This window comes from Tyto alba, unplaced genomic scaffold (assembly GCF_018691265.1).
Source record: "Tyto alba isolate M040663 unplaced genomic scaffold, T.alba_DEE_v4.0 Super-Scaffold_41, whole genome shotgun sequence".
Classification (NCBI taxonomy): Eukaryota; Metazoa; Chordata; class Aves; order Strigiformes; family Tytonidae; genus Tyto; species Tyto alba.
Genome location: NW_024881317.1, coordinates 4,041,221 through 4,052,931, shown reverse-complemented (window position 1 = coordinate 4,052,931; position 11,711 = coordinate 4,041,221).

The window sequence follows — 11,711 nt, the reverse complement described above, 5'->3', positions numbered from 1 at the left end:
TTCATAAGAGGTCTGGGAAAGGTGACTGAAAGTCAAGCTTGTAGACAGTAGGTTATACAAGAGTAAATGCCTTTAAGGGAAAATGTAATTGTGTAAACAGCTGATGTACAGCAAAGAGCATCTGTTCTTTAAGGTCCACAAAATTGGCCATAACTCCTCTGTTCTGTCGTGCAAAAATAGTTTATTTGCCATCTCCGTACTCTCCAAATATATCAGAAGATCATCTCCTCCTGTTCTGTCACAAGTAACTAAGGGTTAATAGAAGCAGTATACTAAATTCTGTCCTCATTTCTGACTTATACCATTGTAACACCACTGAAGGTGGTGATTACCCAACATTTAATCTAGTGTGAAAGAGCAAATAATTGATTTGGATGGCCAGCTTGCAGTCCTGCTCCATGCTTTATGGCCTAATGAGGAGAGTATTTTTGGAAACTATTTGCAAAACACTTGGTGAAAAAGCGCTAAGAGAGATTCAGTAGTTGGGGCCAAATTTATAATCCAACAGTAGACAATAACTTTTTTTTTCCCCTAAAAACATGGCCTGTTTTGATAGAGTTGCTTAAATGCCTTGATGCCTAGTCCTGAGGTGGTGAGAGACATTTCAGTTTGATTGTCTGTTTTGTATCTTGAGAAACTTAACGTATCTGCTTATTCTCTAATACAGCAGATTAGTTAAAATGGATCTGCAATGAAATGTAAACCCAATTTATTTTAAAGACTTAATTAATTTTAAAGCCATTATGATTAAATTTTATATACTTCAGTGTAACAGCAGGTTCTTCTGTTCTTTGCTGAATGGATGCTTGCTTGTAGCCAGCGGTCTGCGTTCACAATGTGTTTAAAAAATACTAGGCTGCAAATTTGAGTAGCATCTTGTTGGCTGAAACAGTTAGAGCTGCCCTTGTCACTGATATGCCCAAGCCTAAAGTTAGGCCATGTCTGTCCTGTTCAGCTACAAGCCAATTCTGTGTGATGTTTAGGTTCTCATCTGTTACTACCTGACTATAGCATTTGCATGGGGTAATAGAGATTTAGATTCAGCTTCATCTAGTGTTTGGTTTTTAAACCTCACAGAGTGCCCAGCTGCTGGACATGGGTTATAGAAATGTGATTTCCAAGATATGCATGCCTCAAGCAGCTCAACTTGAGATCCATCCCCTATCTGGATATTGCTTAACTAGTAATGGGTTTTAATATAGCTGTTAGGAAGCAAAACCAAATAATTTTTAAAGAGCAGTCAGTCTGAAAATGAAGTGACTGGGATGTTTGGTAGGAGGATGAAGTTGAGATGTGGATTGTGTGAGAGAGAGAGCAGAAAATGTGGCTTTTGATCTTACAGAAATGTTTGGTATGTGGGTTCTTGGGCTCAGAAGTTTGAATGTCCTTAATATAAAATAATCTGCATGAGTATTTGAGTCTGTTCCTTTTATACTTTGTGTGAACTATTTAATGGTTAGTGAGCCGGAAAGAAATCACTGTGTTTGCTGATGGTTCAGGCACCCTCCTGATGAGTGGAAGATTTGAATTAAAGTTCCCACTCTGAACCAGGCAAAGCAATTAAGGATGGGGATTTGCACTTGCATTCCCACCTTTTAGTGCTGTGATTACAGTTTTATGAAATTGTGCCACAGAGAGAGCATAAAAAAAATGTTACACAATCTCTGAGATTGACCCTGAAAAATCATTCAAAGCAGGTACCCAGCTGGAGTTCACCCTTACGTCTCTTGCACATATGAACAAACAACTGGTGCTTGTGGAGTTTTTTTGTCCCTATTTATCTGTAATCTACCTGGAAAAAAATAACTGGGATGTCTTCTGGTTCCCGGAGCCCCTTACCTTGAGCTCCAGTGGTGTTTGTATTTATGGACACCCACCTGCTTCCAGCTCTAGTCTTTGAGATCAGTGCTGACTTTCTCTTCCTCTTCACAACCTGTTCTCCGCACCAGGTCACTGAGGAGGGCAGGGGATGACACCTTCCTCATGCTGAAGGAGGCTGCCCTAGCAGGTGGATTGAATGGAGGGATTTTAGGTGTCATGTAGCAGTGACATTTGCCATTCCCAAAGCTACGACTTGGCAGTGCTCAGAACCACCAAGGAACGGATAGATTCCTCTGCAGGCATCTGAAAGAGGGCGAGGAGTCTGGGTGAAGCATATGGAAGGCTATTTAGGCTAAGTCCAAAAAGGATGAATGCATGTTTGTTTAAGTTGAGTGTGGAAGTAGGGCAGGCAGCTGAGCTGGCATCCAGGAGCGTGGACCTAAGATTTATGGTTAGAAAAACGGGATGCTGTGAAAGCAGATAAAAACAAATGTTAAATGAGATGTGTAGAGCATGATTGAGAAGGGGAGGTAGGGTATTGTCTGAAATATTTACAGTCGTGTCAAAATATCTGGCAGCTTACACCTCCTGCTTTTCCATCAGAGGAACGTGCCATCACCACAGCTTTGGGATATTGTGGATGTAGCGTGTCAGTCTTAATGCCATCCCCTCCGTCCTTTGCCTGTCTCAGTGACATTAGCTTCCTACTGTGTCAGACTCTTCTTCACCATTTCCTCATTGTACGAAGGCAAAGTAGCCTGAAAAGGAAAGGTGGTGAGGAAGAGGAGGCTGGGGATGATAATTCAGGTGGCAGTGATGATTGTAATGTGTGCCTCGAGTGGTGGTTGGGTTGAAAGATCACACTTTTGTATGCAGAGTGTGCTATTGATCTATTGTTAATCAAAGTGAAAAATCTAATGGGGTGCTAGTTTTTGTGATACTGCTCAGGACTCCTATGTGCTTTGGTTTTATTTTAATCTGCTTTCTTGGCTAAAGAATTAATAGTTTTTTCTTTTTTATAAAACCAAAATATTTTACCCTGCATTTTCATTTACTTCAGTTCCAGTGTTTCATCCCAAATCACTGATTTAGCTTGTGGTGATGTTTCAAGACTCAAAAACACTTAGCAAACTTCTTTCTCATCACAGCCAGTTACTATTTTAATGGATCAAACTAAGGGCACAACAGAATCTTGTAGTGACATATCTGCATGATTAGTATTATATCCTGTAACTGCTTTTAATTTATTCATGTCCAAGTAAATCAAATTAAGTGGCTTTCTTTAAGAATTTCGTCAGTTGTTACCAGCCAATATTAGAAAACACTTTATTCCAAATAAGACTTCTTTGAAAGATGATCCAGATATGGGCAATTTCAGTCTTATGTGGTAAATAGCTTCAGATAACCTTTGCTGCTAGTTGAATTGTGTTTTGTGTTTTCTTCCCAAGCCTGGGTACAACACTGATGATTTTTCCCTTCAAGACATTTTGCCAAAATTTTTGACATCTACCATTTTGAGCAAAGAAACTTTGGTGAACTTGAATTGATTTCACAATTCGTTGGCCTTCCTCCTCTCTTGGTAAGAGAGCAGCTTTTAATGAGAGCAGACCCCTTGTTTTAAAGGGCATTTTTAATGGCCCCTACACTTTGCCCAGATGTTCAATGTCTTATCTAGTACTTTGTTAATTTGTAGTTATCTTGTCAATAATTGGCTTTTTATCAGATACATGTAGTATAACAGTTATTAGTTATATTCGTGTATACAGCTGAACTTGCTGACTTTGACTATTTCCTGTGCTTCATAAATACTTATATAATCTGTTGTGCAGGCTCAGCTGTTCTTAATTCTAATGTGATTCATATTGTGCTTAGAAATCTGACATTCTTGGCTTGTCAGAAATATTAATATATGTTAGTGCCATATCTATTGAAAATTGACATGTTTTTTGCAGTGCTTTAATTTTCACTTCTTTATATTGCAGCATTCCATATTGAGCAACATGGCATTGTTTGATTTTAAATTTCCCTCTCACCTTCAGTCCTGAGAAACCAGAAATAATTAGATTATATCTTTCTCTTGGCGTGCATAGTTTTCATTTGTAGTGAATTATGCCATGCAAAACTGTATCCCTCCAGTGAGAATTTGGTTGTCATTGTTATGAACTACATCTGGACTGTATAATACTTTGTACTTTGCACAACAAAGACTCTTGACCCGTGGCTTGGAGTTGGAAACCATACCTTGGCAGCAAGTAGGAATAGCTCTTTCCTCTAGCAAAAGTGCCATGCTTAACCTCCCCAGGCCTTTCTGCTGTGGACAGAGCTGTTGTACAGACAAGAATGCTGCTCTGAAGCTCCAAGGGTGGTATGACCTTGACTTCTTAATAGACAGCCAAAAGTATTATGGGAATGTTGACCTCCATGTGGACAGGTCTCATTTTTCAGTGGGTCATGGGAGACCAGAACGGAAATCCAGACTTCCATCTACTTGAGCCAAAGAATCTATCCTGGTAACTGGTTCAAAGTTTGTCTTCAGGAAGGAAGCTTGAATGCACTTTTACGGTCCGTATGATGGCAAATCAAAAGTCTTTACTGTTCAGCCACTTCTGTGTTTAATTACCCTACTGCAGAGGAGCTGAAGCTTTTGTTTCCAGGTTGAGACTTTTTGATTTCAGCTGGGAAATAATGAATGTTTCTGTCTCTCTGTATAGTCTTCCATCTTGCTGTGGATATCATTTTTTATAATCATGGGGGTAGTAAATGATTACTATTCAGACTTCGTCTTTAAAATCAGACTTGGAGTCTGTGTCTCTCACCCCCCACATTGTTTTTGTTGCTGTCATTTCTTATGATGTGCTCTTCATCAAACATTTGCATGGTATAGATCCACCAGCTCTTTACAGAGGCTGTTTGATTCTGATGAGGCACTATAGAACCAAACCTTCTTTGGAGGATTCTCTTGTTTGTGAAGTAATGAAGAAGCAATATCATTTGGTTGCCTAGAGAAGAACATTAAAAATGTATGGACTTTGGGTTTGGGTGTTTGGGGTTTTTTTCCCCTCCAGCCTATCTGCTAGGTCAAGAGAACATCAAATGCTCCAGGCAAAAGTGTCTCTGTAGGCAGAAACCTTACAGGTTGCATAAGGTCTTTCCTTGCATAAGAGCCATAGTCAGAGGTGGTGCTGGAAGAAACACTCTCGATGAAGCATAAAGCTGTAATGATCTTGAATTGAGTTAGCTTTTAAGTGCTATCATTTTCTGTCCCTGCAGAGGAAAATGCACAGCTCATTTCTGAAGCCTTATCTCTCGTTTCTTGTCCTCATCCATGTCCTCTCCCATCTTTTTTTCCCAAATATGTTATAGCATCAGCAAAGTCAACTATTTTGCAACAAAAAAAATCTACTTTCAATTGAAATCTTAAATATCTATTTTATATACTGTTAAGAAACTTAGGTTCTATTATAGTGTAAATGAAGTCCGGATACAGCTCCACAGCTTGCTATTGATCTCCGTGTAGCGTGATCTTCTGTAAAGGCATTAGATGAGCTGACACTCAGTGAAGTTCCCTTGACTCATCTGTTGTACCAGAACATACTGCAGCATAGATACGTCATGTTTTTTAAATAGCATTTATTCTCAAAATAGTTAGTCACAGCTGCCTTTTAGTCCTGCAGTGCACAGATGTGAGGTTACAGTATAGTTCTTCCCCCAGAATGATGTATTGCTATTGTGACCTTGACTTCTGCTCTTACGGAGGTTCATGGCCATAAAAATCACTTTGTTCAAGAGCAGTGGCTGTAACAAATAAGCTTAGCTAAACCATCACTTCTTCACTTTTACTGATTTCACTCTTCTCCTTTATGACAGAGGTTAATACGGAGAATTAGATTTCAGTGACATTGTTTAAACCTCTTTATCCTTGTCTAATTAAACTGAATACTTTAAAGATGATTCATATTGCTTGACACCCTTGCATCTAAATACTCTTTCTTTAAAATGGAAAGCAAAGGAAATATGCAGACTAGAAATTCAAATCAGTCTTCCTTTCAGTTACTGAAAAAAGGGTTTTTTTGGTTTTTAGGTATTTTTTTAAACTTTCACAAGAAAGCATGATACTTTTCCAGTATCTGGTGTGATGATAGCCAGCTCCCAGATGGGCAGATTCCCAGAAAATGTTTCTTAGAGGAAAGAGTTTAAAAGCAGTGAAGATTAACCCCTATTTCAGTGCAGAGCAGCAGCATCACCTGTTGCAGAGGGGCACCAGCGAGTTTTGGAGGTTGCAACTTACCCCGAGCTGCACGCTGATGGCACTTTGGTGTAACTCAGGACTAGGTACAACCTCCCCTCAGTCCCACCACCCATCTCCCCCTGCGTCCAACTTTCTGGTCTTGGGAGCTACACTGTACCCCCATGAAGAAGTTTATGGGGTGAGGGGGGGTGGAAGAGGGCTGTTTCATGCCCCATGTAATGTTCATCCCACCATAGGACAGCTGTGGTCTCGGGGCAGATTCTTTCAGGTTTTGTCAGCTCAGTCAACAAGGACACACTGAAATGTCAGTTTTCCGCCTTATAATGAATACTTCTCCCAAAGCTACCAAGAATTACTTGGTTTTGCATAAGGTTTTGTGTACTGTCCCTTCCAGAAGGTGTGGTGTGAGTAACAAAGGCAGGGTTGAAAGATACTATGATTTCCCTTCCTCCTCATTGCAGGAGGACTTAATGATATAAAGAACACAGTATTTCACTGATTTTGTTGCTCTTTCTGCTTGTGGGCTTTTCACAATACTGTGGTCAGGAAGATGACAGGATAAAGGATGACTAGTGTAGATCTGCTCCCTCTTTTAGAATAGGAATAACCCCCTTTTCTGATTATATTTCCTCTCCCCTCCCTTGGAAAAGATGACTCAGAAATCCATCACAAAAGAAGTAAGTTAATTTGAATTTCTACTGAACCTTGAAAAGCTGCTTTTATAAAGTCCTATTTGGAGGCTTTCAACAGTGGACCGTTGACAAGAGCAGAAGGCAAAACTGAAACTCCTGGTCCAAGTACTCCAGTGTCAGTGGCTTGCCCTTGGCTCTTGCACTGTATCGCAGATGGAAAATGAGACCATTACTCATTTTTGGTGGTATGCTGTGTAATCCGAGTCCTCAATAGCTGTAATAGTAAGAATCTCTGCCATACAAGGAAAAATTACTTTTAGCTAATTGAAGAAAAAAAAAAAAAAACACTGCAGAAATCTGCTTTACTCAGTTTGGAGGTGAGAGAAGGAGGAACTGGCTGAATGTGATGACTTATTTCCCTGTGCCTTTACAAAATTTCTGATGTTCTTCTAAGTAAGAATTTGTACATTCAGCCTTCATTTTTGATAGTATGTTGAATGGTGATCATACGTATGCAGAAGAAAGACTTTTTTTTTTTTATAACCTCCTTTGAGACAGTGTAACTCAGAAGAACAAAAGTCTCCAACATATACACAGATGAAAATGTGTCTGTCCTCAGTCCTATGCTGCGTTTCAGGAGCAAAATGGTTGTTCTCTGTTCTCAGCGTGATGTGAAAAAGGTGCATGGTGCTGAAAAAAAGAGGAGCAGTTTCCTAGCTATATTAAGAATATAGAATAGGTGCATCGGCATGAATAAAATTGTCATTGATTGTGTCACTGGGCTATTTATGCCAAGAGAAGCTATGGTTGCCCTTGTCAAAAGCTAACATTTAAATTGCCATCAGATTTGCAAGCATTGTTCTGAATTCAGTGTGAATCTGCGGTAAATATGTGGTCTTGCTCCAGAGAGGCAACATGATCTACACTCATGTATCAGAACTTTTCCTTACTGTGCAAGCAAAGAGAACTTGTAGAGAAAACAAACTGGTTCCTTCAGCTGAAAAAAAAAAAAAAAAAGGTAGGTTGGTTGGTGGTGGGTTTTTTTTTTAACGTAAGGCTTTAAATCCAACCAGATTTTCTTTTTTTCTCCCCACCCCCACCCCCCCAGTCACTCAGTAAAATACACGAAAAGCACCCATCAGTGTGTGCAGAGAGAAGCCTTTTCATGGTGTAGGGTTTGCATGTGCACAGCCTGACAAGCATTTGATCCTTGCTTTCTTCTTCACCCTTCCCATCCAGAAGCAAACACTTCCTCTTGAAGGCTAGAAATGAAAAGCTGTTTCTGCATTTTTCATCTTCTGTAGGGTAGTTGGAAGCCTCTAGATGGTTAAAAACATACTGGTGCCTCAAATGGACTCCTGCTACTTAAGCAATAATTAAAGTGGAGATGAGATTAGGAGTAGGCTCAGGCTGTGCTTACTCTTGGAGGACTGATTTAGTGCAGAAAAGAATTGGCATGTTGTTTTAGTTGGGCAAGACATAATTTTTAAATAACTTCCCTGGTTAACTGTGGTACTGAACTGCTTATTTAAGTGCTGTCACAAAGGATGGGCTGCCCAACTCTTTATGGATTGCACAGGTTATTCAAACTTTGTTCTCCCTAACTCATCCAGCTGAACTATAGCTGATATCAACAGGGTTTTTTTTCAGGTAATACAGCTCAGGATGATGTGAAAAGTCTTTATTTTCTCCCTTTTGATTGATTATCTTGTCTTGAAAGGGAAGCTTTAAATACCATCCTAATGTGGCTATAAAAATTGTCTACCTGGTTTTGGACATGAGTTATAGAGGTCTGAGACACAGTGTTCAACAGCAAGGTAGTTCTCCGAAGTTCAGGAAAATATCTCTGAGTCCAGGCTGTCAAGTTATTTTAGTAAATCAAGTTTCTGTACACTGGACTAACTATGTTTTTAAAAGACATTTTTAGTAGTAGAGAAATAATGTCATATATGATAGATCTGCTTTATATAACACTTGGTTACGTGTTTCTTGTATTTAAACAGTTCTCAAAATAACAGGTGGCAATAGGAAGGCAAATAATTAGAGTAATATGAGGCCATGACTTGAGAAATACTTTTTACTTACATCAACATTTGCGTTTATTTCTCAAGGGTTAAAATCTGACAAGTCACTTCTGTACTTGTCCCTAATTATATACTAGTCTGCATCCGTGAAACTCAGCACTCAGTCTCTGTACCTTGTTTATCTGGCCAAAACCCTGACATTTCTACTATTGAAAATACTTTTTTCATTAAAAATACAAGGAGTGGGGGAGACTTTGCAGATAATGCTTAGACAAGGTCACTTTTGGCATTTTTGGAGTGAGTTGTTTTTGCAGCTCTCGTAGCGCGAGGAGGCCTGGGAATCGGTGCTGGCCTGCTGCTGGCAGCCGCTCCGCTCGCGCGGTCCTCGCCCGGGACGGGGACGGGGCACGGTGTCATTTGGCCCTGCCACGGCTGCTCCAGTCTCATGGCTCCCCCCCAAAGTCTGACCCTGAATTTTCCAGACTAAACAGAAGAAATGTCTAATGGACATTGGGGTCAGGAAGGACATGAAATGACTGGGTTCAGACTGCGAGTGCTTTACTGTAGCTTTCTAGTTTGTGCATGGGGATGAAAATGCGCATGCATAGTAAGAGTCTTTAAAGTTGTATAATCTCTATAATGAAGCCTGCTCTTAATTAACAGTCCATTTTAATTTGAATGTTTTCATTCTGAATTCTGCCTTCTGGCTCCTGTAACTCAGGGCTGTGTATTTACAACAGTTGCTTAAATCCTGAGGGTTTTCCCCTCAAACCACCATTTCTTACTGAGGGTTTCCAACACTTTTTTTTTTTTTTTTTTTAATATAGGCACAGTGGTTAATGGATTGCTCTCTGCTTGAGTTCGCTTCCAGCAGTTATTTGCATCCACTCTTTTTGTAATAACAGAATTAAAGGGTGTGTTAAAAAGACTTAGGAGCAGCAAATGGAGCAATAAGCAAGCAAATGGCATTTCTATGCAAATGCTGTAAGTGCTTTGTCATGTTCTGGGATCTGTCGGATACCTCCAGGCTCCCAAAACTTCATCCCCATCACTTCTCTGTACTGTGAGGCTTCATGCCAAAGCCTGGAGAAGACAGTGGGTCTTCCTGCTGCTACTGGTGGGCTTCTGACTTGGGCCTGAGACAGGAGAGAAGCAAGATGTTGCCAACCACTTGATTTCACCATGAGCTTCCCTGTATTAGGAAGACTTTTTCTGTGTTATGAATAAAACCAACTCACAGGAGCCAGAGAACAGCCCAGCTTTGGAAACTTGCATTGTCATCTGCATCAGCCACTGTTTTGATCTAGTGACCTCAAGAGCTGAAAACATTGAGTCTGTACTGCCTACATGAAAGAGCCAACCACTCTAGCTGGAACTGGAAGAGATTAATAGTTTTTGTAGCTTCTGGCAAAAAAAGAGGACAGGAAGCATGTTGACTAGTGTGTCAAAGCTCAGTTTCCTTGCGTAGAGTATATGAATCTGTTGGGTTCACAATGAAGCTATCCCTTGTGTTTGCTGAGTTGGTGATTTCCACCCTTCTCCCTCATCCCTTATGCCTGCAGTGTCTGGTGTAAACTATGGGAGTCCTGGGTAATCCCTCCATTCCTCAGCTGAGACAGCTGAAGAGCTTCCAAACTGTCCCATCAGTGCCGTTACCTTTTTATTACCTAGGAATTGCAAGGTGCTGTAGTGCTGAGGGGAATAAGTGAAATCTGTGTTGGTTTTATATGGCTTTTGAGTTGTTCAAATAGCTCTAATAAGCTGCTTTGCATTATAGGATAGGCAGATCAGTATCTCAGGAGATCTCCTAAATTTGGCTCTTTTTCCTTGAGCTTGATAAGCAGGAAGGATAGTCCCTGATGGGAGGAGAGGGAGAGAAGGAACAAGGAGACATGTGGCATGTGCAACCTGGAAAATTTGTCTATGAGGTTGACTTGACTCCATCTAGGGAAGGAAGCTGATGCTAATGGCTCTGCATGAGATAACAAATTATACTCAAGCATGTGTTTTCTGTATTCATTACAATATGTCATGGGGGGTGGAAAAACAGGATGTATAGTGTGTGCTTATTTCTGGGGTCTCAGGAGAGCTACCCAGATGTTGAAAAGAAGTAAGGAAGAGTTGGAGATAAAGGAGAAAGACCTCTAGGGTGGGACTGTAAAAGCTGATCCAGAATAGGAGTCATTATGTTTTGCTCACAGTCACACCAGCTGGCTTCAAGTGGCAGGGGAGCTTTCCAGATAAGCTGTGGACAGTAGGAGCATAAATAAGGAATTTGTTCCAAAAGGGTGAAACAAAAAACTGAAGGATGCAATACACCCATAACTAATTATTTAAACAAGCTGTCCTTAAAGCAGCTGCTGGGTAGATTGTCCTGATGTGAGCCTTAGGTGTGGTGTGAAATATGGTGATGGTCTGCTATTTGTTAATAGGGGTTGTGCAGTCAACTTAAACAGGACATTTAAGGAAACACTCTTGTAATCACATTGCCATGTGTAGCTGTGTGCTGGAGATGTTTCTGATCCATGTGGTTAGCTGTCGGGGGCTGCATTAGTGACTGATGTAACTGGGTACATTTGATCACTGTGTGCTGGCAGCATATGGTTTTGAATGAATTATGCCATTCTGGTCCTTCCCTGAGGCTTTCCCAAGACTTTCCTCCTGTCCAGTGTAGCCTCTCTGGAAGCATGTGCAGCAACCCTGCTGACACAATTTGGTGGCCTGGTGATAGTTCAGTTTCTATTATGGCTCCAGTAATATTTTGCTGTTTTTTAATTTGTAAACCTGCTAAAACCAGAGTTCAGGATCTCTTCTGTTGCCTGAGCATGCAGCGCTTTCTTGTCCTAATCAAAGGGCATGCCTTTCTCTACACACATTTCTGGGGTGGGGGGAATAAATTTTACAGGCTTCCCCACTATTCCCTGTCATTTTGTGTGTTTGCAAGAATGCAGATGCTGCTGCTATTACTAGGAAAGGAAAGCCCGG